The following is a 13,935-nucleotide window of genomic DNA, read 5'->3' as shown; positions in this document are numbered from 1 at the left end:
CGTTGGAAAAAATAAATAAATAAATAAATAAAATAAAATATCAAGTTTAAATGTGGTTTGTGTCTTGAGTATTCAAGTCCTAAAAGAATGGTGAACCCAATGCAATATAAGTCAATATTTAATACGCATACATCCTGTAGTAACAAGATTCAATCCAATTTGGTTATCAGCACTTTAGGATAGCATCTGTCTTCTAATTGCATTTTTAATGGTAGTTGGTCATGCATTTCAACATCTGGGAGAACCTAAGAGATGGTGTCAAGAGATATTCAGTGAATGGTACACAACAACATATTAGCTTAGTATAAATACCCCCATACAACCGGAAGGATATGGCACTTCAATCTGACATTCAAACTTCTTTTGAGGAAATCATAATGTATATTTAGGTGAGGCACAGAAAATTATGTATTTATCTATAATCTAGCTGCTTACATGTATTTCAAGGAGTGCCTAGGTCCATGTTTATTTAATATAACCTTATATTTAAAATATCAAGAAAGAGGGGTACCTGAATGGCTCAGTCAGTTAAGAGTCCAGCTCTGGATTTCAGTTCGGGTCATGATCTCATGGATCGTGAGATTGAGCACTGAGTTGGACTCTGGGCTGACAGTTAACATGTTAAATTCAAATAAACTTATGGATTAATTATATGAAAATATAGCAAATAAGTGTCATTAGGAAAAAGGGTGAAGAAGCACCTATATTAGCTACATGGGAAAAAATACTGATCTTGTTTATTTTTCCTTTTCCAAATTATTAAACTTACAAGGCTACTAATGGAAAATAACAAATATATACAACTCAATTTGATCTTTCATTACTGAATCAACTTGAATTTTAGGCCAGTAATTTCCTAAGATAAGAAAACTCTTTTTTAATAAAATTCACATAATATTCTTTTCTCAAGAAATTCATGTCTTTTCTCAAAGTAAACAAACTTACTTCTTATATTACCAACACTCTTTTATACTTTATATACTCATTCATTCTTTTAGTTGGGAATCTAATATGCACCTCATCTATTTTATTTTTATGCCTGCCGTACTCCTGATGTTTTTGTGCCATCATGGTACCCAGAAACTACCCAAAGATCCTTATCTTAAGTCTCCAACAACTGAAGCATTCCTTGTTTTCAAACTGCTATTTTCTTCACCTTGCTCCCCCTCACTGTTTAAGGGCCATGTTTGCCTTAATGATTCCAGCTGAGGAAATGCAGGCCAACTACTTAGGCTAATATATACTAACAGAACAATAAATCAACCATTGGAACCTAATCATTCCCTGTGTACCAACTCAATGAAAGTTAATTCAAACACTGCAATTTGGTGGGTTTGCCAACAAAATGATAGTGAATGAAGAAAGATGTTAGGAATCACACTTGTGCTTGTTTTTGTTCAGTTTTTTGGACAAAGACTTAGACAAGTACAGAAAATGAATCCTCTTTTGCAACCCAAAACTCATGGCTCAGTATGAGTTTTGATACATGTAAGAAGTAATAAGATCCCTTAGCCAACTACAGTGATGGTGGGAGTTTGATAAACTTGAAGGTTGGTTTCAGGACTATAGAATGACTAAAAGCACAGGATATAAGGGAAATCTCAGCTATGGTGAGTTAGTATTCTAATTTTAATGTTGACATGAAATAAAGACACCTTCTTGTTTTAGAAAAAGAAAAAAGGCAAGAAGGTATTAGGGATTTGAATGGACGCTGTTCTCCAGCACAATAAAATCCCACGATATGGGTATGTTCTACCACTTCTGTCCTCACATGAAGGTGGTTGTGGAACCATATACTCTACTCACAGGTCAAATGTGCTGCTACAACCAGAAAAAAAGTCTCCAGGGTACTCTCAGGTGTTAACAATGATCAGCCTTTAGTGGTACAGTTTAAAGCTGTGTGGATTTGAGAGGGTGGAAACAGCATCTGCTCCAAAAAGGAACAGTGGCAGGAATCAAGAACAATCTCACCAGTATCTTCCCACACCCAAGTCTTCACAAGTAGGAATGGGTCACAGTTAACCTAATGCATCATCATTATTATTCAACTGAATCATCATCATCTTTACCTAAAAACATTTACTGAGTCCTCTGTGCAAACCTTTGGGTGGAAGAAGATAAAAGAATATATAAAGAGTATAGGCCTTCTAGAAACTTACTAGCAAAATAAGGTTAAAAATAATTACAAAAGAATAGATGAGGGGCACCTGGCTGGCTCAGTCAATTAAGCAACAGACTCTTGATTTTGGCCCAGGTCATGATTTCACAGTTCATGAGATTAGTGCCTGCTTGGGATTCTCTCTCTTCCTCTCTCCCTGCCCCCACCCTGCTTGTGCTGGTGTGCACTCACACTCACTCTCCCTCAAAACAAATAAACCTTAAAAAAGATAAGTAAATATCAGCATGAGATAAATGTATGTAACCTGGGTGTTATTAATTCACAGACATTTTAGCGACAATGAACCTTAGATATTCTTCAGTCTAGCCTGATTATTGAGTCACAGAGAGGTTAAGTGGGTTATCCCATGGTGCATAATTTAAAACTGGCACCAAAACTCCCCATATTGACTCCAAGTGCTGACATTAATTAAAGAAAGTAACTTGGTCAATATAAAGCCAAGACAGGAAAAGAAGTCACTATTGCTCTTAATACATTAACCATTTTATGTTATAATTTCCAAAGTCAATTGCAGTAGATGGGTCTGTGTTCATCCTGTGAAAATAATATTCAACAGATTCAAAATGCGCCCCTTATTTTGCTGTCAGGTTTCATAATGACCAGCAGCAGGAAATCATAAGTTCTGAACTACTATGATCCATTTTACTGATCAGAGCATCCAGTTATCATGTAATAAGGTTCTGAAGCAATCTGCCTCTGCTATTTATTCTTCATTTATTAAAAGACTTAGGAGAATTCATATATTAGTATTTGTGAAGAAAGGCTAAAAAATTAAATGCCTATTTTAGTCAGCTTTGAAATGAGCAATCTTGCTTATGAGAAATATTATATTCTTATTTAAAGTAGATACCATAGAAGGAAACAGTCAGTTCTTAGATAAAGAGAATAGTGAAGCCACATTGTAAGAATGTCACTAAAATATTTTAAAAGTCATTTTTCTTAGTGCCCAGAGGGTAATTCAAGAAAAATAAAAGACAAAAAGTGACTTCTCAGGTAAGTAAATGAAAATTGCATTCACTGTCACCATACTGTTGATTTTGTCCCAATTAAAATCCCCAAGTATATACACCACCTCAGAGTCACCAAGGTTCCCCTTTGAACACCTTAAGAAAGACACACACACACACACACACACACACACACACACAAAATTGACACATAGAAGTATTTATCTCCTCCAAAGGACAATAGGAACCAAGTAGATTTTTGTTCATTAAGAAATGTTCAGGGGCACCTGGGTGGCTCAGTTGGTTGGGCAGCCGACTTCAGCTCAGGTCATGATCTCACAGTCCGTGAGTTTGAGCCCCGCATCGGGCTCTGCGCTGACAGCTCAGAGCCTGGAGCCTGCTTCGGATTCTGTGTCTCCCTCTCTCCCTGCCCCTCCCCGTCTCTCTCTCTCAAAAAAATAAACATTTAAAAAAAAAAAAAGAAATGTTTAAAACTCAAAAAAAAAAAAGTTTAAAGCTCATACATTATCAACATGGATAGCAGTAGCAGGCAGATTAGAGAAATGAATAAAATCACAAAGCACCCAAAAAAAATATGAGGTAGTAAAAATAGGAGGTGATAAAAACTATCCAGCATGCTTTCCTAAAGGGTAAATCTTTTCAGGAAATGCTGTAGAAATTTTAAAAGATAATATAAGTCCACTAAAGTGAATCACTAGGTACTAGCAAACCCCAAATGTGTTTGAAATTTGTGCCACATAAAGTCTACAGAAACCCAATGAAGATGGGGGTGGCTGGGAATGAAGGCAGGGGGAGTTTTTGAGGACATCTAATTAGTAATAAGTAACCAAGTACCTTATTGAGAAGAATTTGTATTCCATTAATTTAGCCAAGAACTTGGTTTCTAATTGGTAGTAAATACATGTTTGTTGTAGTAAATGAAAAAGAATGGAGAAAATCTGCTTTCTAGACACAGAATCTAAACTAATGAGACAGTCAAGAGAAGACTGTAATGAATTTAGGAATAAGGAAGAACTGATTCATTAATACGTAAAATTCTGTATTAAGATCATGAATGTTTAGAAGAGAAATTTACTTGGGGAAGGGCTGGAAACAGGATTATCCATCCAAATTTAGAATTATGTAAACATCAAGATGAACAAAATTAAGCTTTTCTTTTGTAGAGCACAAGGGAGAAATTACTTCATGACTTTTGCTTGGGAACCTCCTTTTTTTAATTATGCAAAAAAATTATATACTGTGAAGTTCAAGCAGTCTCACAAAGCTTCAGCTACATCTCAATTAAATAGCATAGGGAATTGCATAAGAAACCCAGACAGAAATGAAAACAAGTATGTGAGCAATTTAATCAAGTTAAGATTTTTTTCCAAAGTGGAATTAAAAAAAATAATAATAAAGAAATGGAAAAAATAATTTCCTATCTTCTACTGTTTTCTCCACTTAACTTGAACCTTATGCCCAGCTCATTAATTATGTAGGACCCTCATTATTTGAGTGAAATATTGTAGCTATGGGTTCTTGTCTGCCCAGCACATTTCTCATCTTCCTATAACTGGGAATAATATGCCTTTCTTTTTTCAGGTGCCATTTCAAGTCCATATAAATAAAAAATGGTACCCTCTACTCTCCCAGCCAGGGTGGAGACATTTGGCATAGTACTGCCTATCAACATACCCTGTTCTCCTGGCCAAGAAGAAGCATGTGGTCTAAACAAGGTCTATAAGAACCAGGAATTTTCCAGAATTAACCTGACACAAAGGGTGCTCAGCCAATATGTGTTAAATGAATGTCAGGCAACTGAATGAATAAGCCAGTGGGAATAAGTTAGACCTGTTTCTTTCCTTGAGAGTCATGATGCTAGGAGAATATAATCTTACCCTGCTCCAGCCTTTGTTAATTTACTAGAGGAAGCTCATCAATCAGTAGATGATAATGATGCTGAGATTAAGGAAAGCAGAGACAAACATAACTAAAAGATGAGTAAAGACAGAATCTTCATGAAACCCTTCTGGAACTTCCAGTTTTGTGACTAATTAACTTTCTTTTTTGCTGAAGTTGACAAGTTTCTACCACTTGTCCAAGGAAGCTTATGATATACACAATAATCTTTGGCAACACTTTAAAAGACCCCCAGAGTACCTACCTGGGGTGATCAAACAAGTAATCATTATAGATTTAAATAAAATGTATTTCATTATAGATGTAAATAATATTCAAAATTGTTGTTGAAATAAGCAGAAACATTTCCTCACAGTGCACTTTCAATTTACAGTCGCTCTCACATTAAGCCTAATAATATTGCTTTAGGAAAAAAATAGATAATATTAAGTTCATATATCCAGCATATCCTGCATAATATAGAAGATTCTAAAAGGCTACATGTTTACTATTCCATTTTCATGATTTAAGACTTTCATACAGTATTAGAAACATTTGCAATTTATTAGCAACTCCCTCTTTCATTTCCTTTTTTCTTATTGCTTTGGAAGTCTATTTTAAATTTACCATCAATTGATGAGTTTTATCTGTGGACATTAAGTTTCAGAATCATAAACTCAGATTCCCATAGGGCTCTTTCGTAAGCTTAAGAGTGTCTTAAGGGGTGCCTGGGTAGCTCAGTCGGAAGAACATTCAGCTCTTGATCTCTGGGTTGTTGAGTTTGAGCCCCATGTTAGATGTAGAGATTATTTATCTTAAAAAAAAAAAAAAGAGTGCCGAGTGCCTTAAACTGTAATTCTGGTGAAACTAATTCCCCTTATCGGCTTTTGAGAATCAAGCCACAACTGTAAATTATTCCTCAAAGTGTAGAAGATGAATAAGGAAGAAAAAAAAAAAAAAACACCTCAACTATAATTCAACACTCACCATGATCATCATGATAGAGGTACTGTTCCAGGTGCTAGAGGTAAAACCATGAAGAAGACAGAAAGAACTGTAATATTATAATGCTGTTTCAGAAAGAGATAACAAAATCGGCATAAAATTAAAAAGGTACTGCATTAGAAAATGGCCAGACTAGGGAAATCCACTCTGGGGAGATGAGGTTTTAACTGAGATCTGAATGAAAGTTACCAGGCGTATCAAAACCTGTGAGACCAGCATTTTAAGCAGAAGGAACCAATGTGCAAATGCTCTGACGGGGCAGTATGTCTGAAATTCAAGGAAAGTAGATGAATACCTAGTGCGGCTGGAGTGTGAGGAGCAAGAGGGAGTGTGGCAAGTGATGAGATCGGACAGCTCTGTGGGCACTGATAAGTTTGGGAAGCCATTCAGACAGGGGTATGGCACCATCTGACTTCCCTTTCCGAAAGGTCACTGGCACCGGTGGCAGGGTGAACTGTAGGTCTCAAGGTTAGAATTGGGAACATCAGTAGGAAGCTATTATGATAGTCCAGGGAGACATGGTGGTAGCTTGGGCTATGGGGTTGAAACGAAGAGAAGTAGAATGGCATAGTATCCTTTTGGAAGTAGAGACTAGGATTTATAAGAAGTGGGTGAAGGAAAAAGAAGAATCAAAGAATCTCATAACTACATCTGAGCATGAACTCCAGATAACATGGTGAACTGACCAAATCTCCAAGTTAAACTAAATTGTTAAATGTACTCTCATTTTCAGGACACTTAATTCATTAAGTAAGAATGACTAAGCCAACCAATATAATTAAGAATATAATTTAGGATATAACCAAATTTGCTTTGCAAGAAAAATAACCACCTTTATAAATTTTATTAATGTTTAATTTTGAGATGGAGAGGGAGAGAGGGAGAGACAGAGTGTGAGTGGGGGAGGGGCAGAGAGAGAGACACACACACAGAATCTGAAGCAGGCTCCAGGCTCTGAGCTGTCAGCACAGAGCCCGACACGGGGCTCAATCTTACGAACCCGGGAGATCATGATCTGAGACGAAGTCAAGCTCAGGTCAAAGTCGATGCTTAACTGAGCCACCCAGGCGCTGCTAAAAAATAACCACCCTTAAAAGACGTGCATTATTAGGGTAAAGATGACAATTGGAGTTTGAATATTTTAGGTGTTTAAGTTGACAGCCTTATACAGAAATCCCCATCTGAACTCTTTTAGACCTTCTCTCTGTATCACTTAATATGATCTTTAATTATTACTTCTCATTTTGGGGTGTAAGAATTAAACCTTCTCAAATTGTAAGCTTATGCTTCTTTACACCCTCTCCATCATTTAACACATTTTCCCCCTCACAATAATGGCCCAATAAACATTTTTCAGTATAGAAATCACTTCATCTCAGAGAAATGTCTCCCCATCTCCCTTTTTTCATTGGTTACTATGCAAATGCTTCCAGTACAATGAAGCCAGGGCTCCTCTGTAAGCCTTGTCTGCTGCCTCTTCAGTCTGCACAGAGCACTCCATTTTCACAACCTCCCATATCTGTTTTTCACTCTCACCTTATTAGTTGCTGGGTCACACAGGCAAGGAAATCAGTCCCTCCATCATTAACAGGACTTCGCATCCCATATTGTAAAAGTAGTGAACGTCTCAACTAACAAAGAGAATCTTAATGTTGCACCCCCCTGGGCAAACACTGAAATCCCTCCATAGATTTTGATTATTTTACTCTCCTGAACAAAACCATAGCCCTCTAATGGATCCTTAAGGTTTCACCAGGCAACAATTGTAACCAGTATGGTATTTCAAATACCGTATTTCAAATTCAGAATTTCAGTGGTGTTCCTTTCAAATAGCCTAAAGCTCACGTTAAGTAATGATAGAATCCGGTTTCCCTCTGCTACTGACCATTCACTATATCTCATCTACCCTACCGAAGTGCATGAAAAACCTCCTCTCCTGCAGACCACAAGACAAATATGAAAGAAGACCTTTTATACTCAAGTGTAAAAGGAAGACTGTAATTTTGATGCATTTAAGAAACAGGGTATGGAGTTCCCCAAAGCCTGGCTGGTGGGTACTACCCTTCATTCTTGCAGTGCATTTCTATCAATAGCAAAATCTTTTTAAGTTTTTCTCACAATCTCTCATCTTCCCTACTAAACGATAAGCTTCTAGACCAGTGCTAATAACCACTGCAAAGTATTCGAAAAATATTTGTTTAATAAATTACTGCATGCACTTAATTAACAAACAAATCAATGAATGAATAAATGAATAGCTGCTTTGATGGTTAAGATTTGACTTCCAGGGCGGTCTCATTTGCGCCAATTTTTTTTTAACTTTCAATCCAGTCAGATTTGCATTAGAAAGTCTCCTTTGTGCAAACACTCCAGGGCAACTGTGCAAAGTCACTTTGAAAGTAAATGCCATCAAATATTAATAAGATAAGCCAAGGGAAATAAGCTTGTAGTTTATCCCAGATAAAAAGCATTTTTTCCCCTTTAGTATGAATACATACAGGAATTTACAGCTCCCTTCCAGACACCAGACAGAGACATGTGGGTGGCAAAGCTAACTAGGAACAGCAGAGTGAGTGGAGCATATTGGTAGGTTTAATAGGGTGGAAAACTCCTGAAACGGTGAACCTTGGAAGATGCTATTTCTTCCATTAGATTTTCTTCCCAGAATACACTTATATCCATATCTAAGGGGAAAATAAATTTAAAATTATATTTTAGCAATTCTACAATCACACTATAGTTTTCTAAAATAACTAAAGCAGTCCAGGATCTCTAGGGATCTCTAATTGGACCAAACAAGAAACATAAAGGATGTGCTACCCTCACAGTGCAACAGCAAGCCTGGCTGGGAATGGAAGAGAAAAGGTTCTACAAGGTCCCCACTCAAATGACAGTTTTCCAATGAATTGTGAAATGTATTTTATTGAATCAAGGAACTAAATACTGAAAAAAGAGCCACTGTGTCATAGATCCTCTGCACAGCATCTTCCCGGTATACACAGGAGAGCCATCACCAGTTCTAGCACTGGCCTTACTCACAGACTACGTACGGTAGTAAGAACACTGGATTCGACATCAAAAGAACTGAATTCTCATTCTAACTCTGCAACTCATTAACCAGTTGACCTTAGTCAAATCATTCACTTCTCTAGGCCTTATTTTACTTATCCAGAGTGAAAGTGCCACTGATATCAATCTCCTGGGGCTGTATACATGTATGTAAGATATAAGCACAGTAAGCTGCGGCCTAAACAGTGTGTTGCAATAGGCCCTCTGCCACCAACCCCTCCGCTACATGCTTAGACAAATGTTAATGTTATGTACATAAAAAAAAAAAAAAAAAAAAAAAAAAACTTACACATAAAGTCGTGAACTTTAAATTCCAGGAAGACCAGCAGCGGCTGGGCGTGCTATGGTGGTGGCTGGCACCGCAGAAACGAGGAGAACCAAGGGGACCAGGGCCTGGCCTCCGCGCGGGGTGGAGCAGGTGGCTGTGTGAGCTGTCCGGGCATGGACAACCTGGACTACCGGCCCAGCAGCCGCATCTTGTTGGTGATGAGCAAGTACAACCTCGGGTGTGAGCCGAGGGAGCGCTTCTCACCCTTCAGGGTGGTGCCGGTGCCGGACAGGAACATCAAGGAGTCCGAAGGCATGCTCTTGGACAAGTTTGAGTTCAGCTCGCCGACCCGCAGGGCCGTGGAGGAGATGCACAACCAGCGCCTCAGCCCCTATGGCACCAAGCCCAGGAAGGTGCGTGTCACCACGTTAGCGTGACCACCGGGGTGCTGGTGGCAGCCGGAGACGGGCCTCTCCAGCCTCCCTTCACCAGAAGCTGTGCTGGCTGGGGTAGGGGTGGTACTTCCGCTCCCGGGGCGACGAGAGAACGCCTCGCAGTCTGTGCGCAGGAGTAGGGAGGAGGCGCTGCAAGTGGTTTTTTTCAGGATGCCCTGCGCGGTGGCGGCTCCCCGCTGTGGAGTTTGGGGGAAGCAGACGGAACATTGCCCCCTGCTCGGACCAGGCAGCCCCCACCAAGCAGCCGTGGCAACTCTGGCTTCACGGTTGCAGTGGCTGGGCCTCCCCCTACTCCCGCCGTCACTAATCTGGAACTTTGGATTCCACTGCCCAGAGGTGGTCCTGGCCTACTTTGAGTACTTCTTTGGCTCTCCTCTCTAGGAACCCCCGGTTTACCATGTATAAAGACATACTGCTTTTTCTCAGGTTGGTATGGAGCTTAACAACTTGATGAAAAGTACGTTCGTTAAACTGCGGCACCCTGGCATTGCGCTTTTTCCCAGTACCAGACAAAAGTATGCATATATATAATTTTTAAGTACAGGTAATTAAAACTGCCACTACTAGGGGGAAAAAGACACTTTAAATTCCAGGAAATGCAAGTCATTGACTAATTAATAATACGATGTAACTAACTGGTATCCTATTTTCCCCAAATATATCCAGAATAAAAGTGTGCACTGGGCCAGAAAGAAAACACTAAAATTGATCTGAAAAAGAATGTAAAAAATCAAGCTGGGATACTGAATCTAAAATTATTCTTCCAAGCTGGTAACATTTAGGATGTTAACTGTGTAATATTGAGGAATAGTGATCTGAACTTTGCCATTGGTACCTCCTGGCCACTAGGGGGAGCCAGCAATGTTCTGCTGTATAAAGGAGAATGACTTGTTTTAAAGTCAATTCTGTACTTTTTGAAGAGCAGGAATTATTTTGATTTTGCATAGTCACAAGAACTTTGTCATCAAATTATTCCTCTGGAATATAGAAGGACAGGATAGCAGTTCCATTTCCTGGAAAGAAAAATAAAACAGAACAAAAATTCAAGGATTAGCAATCAGATATGCTGAGCATAACTACCCTTAAAAACTCATTCGGTAATCAGTGCATTGAAATAGAGCAAGTAATATAGAATGATGTCTTCAGGTAATGCACATATTTATTTTTAAACTTGATATCCTATAATTATTTGGCCCAGACATGGACACACGTCTTGAATATGCCTTTGTTTTTGCTACAACTGGTAGGTCCAGAGCCTGATATAGACTGCTATAATGTGTGCTTTTCTTTTTCTCTAAGTGTGTGTGTGTGTGTACTATATACTATTTCATACATGCAAAAATAAATAACATATATGTAAATACTGAAGCATATTAATGGAAAAAATAAGCTCAGTATCAACTAGAACATACCTTTAAACTATGTTGGCTTCTTCCCAAACCAAATTGCCTGTTTCCATCCATACTGATTCACTACTGTGAATATTGCATTTATCATTTCACTGCTTTTTAAAAACTAGTTTTCATCACACATATATACATTCAATGATATATATTTTAGAATTTTTATTCTTGAATTTCATCAAAAGTATAGCATACTATATGTTGTTTTTGTGACCTTTTTTTAAATCGTCAACAATATGTTTCAGTGATTCATCCATTTTTTCCATGTCAGTGACATTCATTCTCACTGGTGAATAGTATTCCATGGTGGACTATACCACACAGTATTTAATTGCTATCTCCTTATTGGACATTTGGGCTGTTTCCACTTTTTGCTCTTATAATCAGTTAACACTACTGCTATGAATATTCTTGCTTAAGCCCCTTGGAACACGAGACAAGAGTTTCTCAAGGGCATACACCTAGGAAGACAATTTCTGGATCATAGGTTGTCTGCATCTTCAACTTCCAAGTACTAATTGTATCCAAATTTGTGAATCCACTTTATACTTCTAACAGTGTATGAGGGTTCTCATTGTTCCACATCCTTACCCAGATTGGCATTGTCAGACTTCATTTTTTTTAAGTTTATTTTTGAGGAGGGGTTGGGGAGAGTGAGTGGGGGAGGGGCGGGGAGAGATGGGGACAGAGGATCTGGTGTGAATGTGGTGAGAATGTGGTGCTCAAACTCATGAACGGCAAGATCATGACCTGAGCAAAAGTCATACGCTTCACCAACTGAGCCACCCAGGTGCCCTGGCATTGTAAGACTTCTTAATTTTACCAGTTAAATGGTTCTAATTGGTTCCTTGATGAAGTCATAGTTTGCATAATAAGGATGAACTTCTTTTCAAATGCTTATTGACCATTTTTATTTCTCCTTCCTAGAAATGCTTGTTCACATTCTTTCTCCAGTTTTCTATTGAGTTGTTATTTCCTTAATGATTTGCAGGAACTTTTATATATTCTTTATTCTAATCTCTTGTCTGTCATATATGTTGAAAATAAATTCTCCCAGATTTTGGCTTAGTCTTTTCACTTTCTTTGTAGGTCTTTTGATGTCAGGGGAACTTTTAAAGTAATCACACTACCATCTTTTTTTTTAATGGTCATTAATTAAAATAGTCTGAGTTTTTTTTTAAGTTTATTTATTTTGAGAGAGAGAAAGAGAGAGCACACACATGCACAGGTAGGAGAGAGGCAGAGAGAAAACTGAGCAGGCTCCAGGTTGTCAGCTGTAGCACAGAGCCCTACATGGGACTCAAACTCATGAACCAGGAGTACATGATCTGAGCCAAGATCAAGAGTCACACACTTAACCAGCTGAGCCACCCAGGCACCCCTAGAATAGTCTATTTTTTAATTAATTAGTTAAAATGATCTGAGGTTTTTTTCTGAAGTTTTTCTAGTTTTGCCTTTTACATTTAAGTATTTCATCAATCTAGAATTGATTTTGGGGTAGGGAGTAAGGTCAGGATAGGTTTTTTTTCTCATGTATTAAGCATTTGTCCCAGCCTCACTTGTTTCTAATGATCTACATCATCCTTCTCTCATATCTTTTCATTACATTTTCTCTTTAATTATGACATATAAAAATGCAATTGCATTTTTAAAATAGGTTTTATATCCAGCCACCTAGCTAAATGCTCTTATTAATTCTAATAAATTATCTGTGCATTACTTAAGGTTTCCTTATATAGATGACAATCATATGATCTATATAATTAGTTGTGCGTGTTTTTTCTATAGTGGGCTAAATAAGGGTTTTATTCAAAGATGTCAAAGATGTCAACATCCCAATCCCCAGAACCTGTTAATATGTTACCTTACATTGTAAAAGAGACTTTGCAGATGTGATTAAGTAAAAGATCTTGAGATGGGGAGATTATTCTTGTGGGCTCAAATAATCATCAGTGTCCTTATAAGAAGGCAGAGAGAGATCGTATTACAGTAGTAGGAGATGTAACAAAGAAAGCAAGAAATTGTAGTGGGGTCAGGGAAGGGTCATGAGCAAAGAAGAGAAGATCTCTAGAAGCTGAGAAAGATAAGGAAACAGATTCCCCACTCAGAGCCTCCAGAAGGAGCCAGCCTGCCAACACCTTGACTTCAGCCCATTAAGACTGATTTGTACTTCTCACCTCCAGAATTAAAAGGTAATAAGTGATTATTGTTTTAAGCTACTAAATTTGTGGTAATTTGTTAAAGCAGCCACAGAAAACTAATATATTTTCCAACCTTTTTTATTTATTTTTCTTGCCTTAATACTTTGGCTAAAAATTCTAATAAATTTTTTTTTCTGATTACATGATTTTCTTACAGATTCTTAAATACGATAGGAAGAAAAGCTCATAATACTCTCAACATTTTCAGATTTATCAACCATAAGAAATTTCCAAAAAAAGTATCTAAATTCTTTCTAAAGTCTTTAATTAAAGCTGGAACATGCTGTTTCAAATATTACAGGCACACTGTTTTTAATAATAGCTGCTTAATTCTCATGAGTATAATAATGCTCTGATTTATATATATTCTTTCTTTATGATTGATTGATATCTTCTTTATCTCTGGAAAGTTCTGAGGCATCAAAATTGTTGCAAAGGAAGACTAAAAATAACAACAAAAGAGCCTAGCCTTCTAAGGAAGAAAGAAAATAGATGTTCCAGGTGCCCGA

At 37.7% G+C, this 13,935-nt stretch overlaps 1 non-coding gene across 1 annotated transcript; it reads left to right on the top strand.

Moving 5' to 3' along the window:
• Positions 1-1,376: 1,376 nt before the first annotated feature.
• LOC123600257 lies at positions 1,377-1,503 on the top strand. The gene has a single exon (XR_006713616.1). It is a non-coding gene; the product is annotated as a small nucleolar RNA SNORA40 (small nucleolar RNA).
• Positions 1,504-13,935: the final 12,432 nt, after the last annotated feature.

Source organism: Leopardus geoffroyi, chromosome C1, assembly GCF_018350155.1.
Source record: "Leopardus geoffroyi isolate Oge1 chromosome C1, O.geoffroyi_Oge1_pat1.0, whole genome shotgun sequence".
NCBI lineage: Eukaryota > Metazoa > Chordata > Mammalia > Carnivora > Felidae > Leopardus > Leopardus geoffroyi.
The sequence above is the reverse complement of the archived record's forward strand: the minus strand, read 5'-3'. Positions and strand labels throughout refer to the sequence as shown.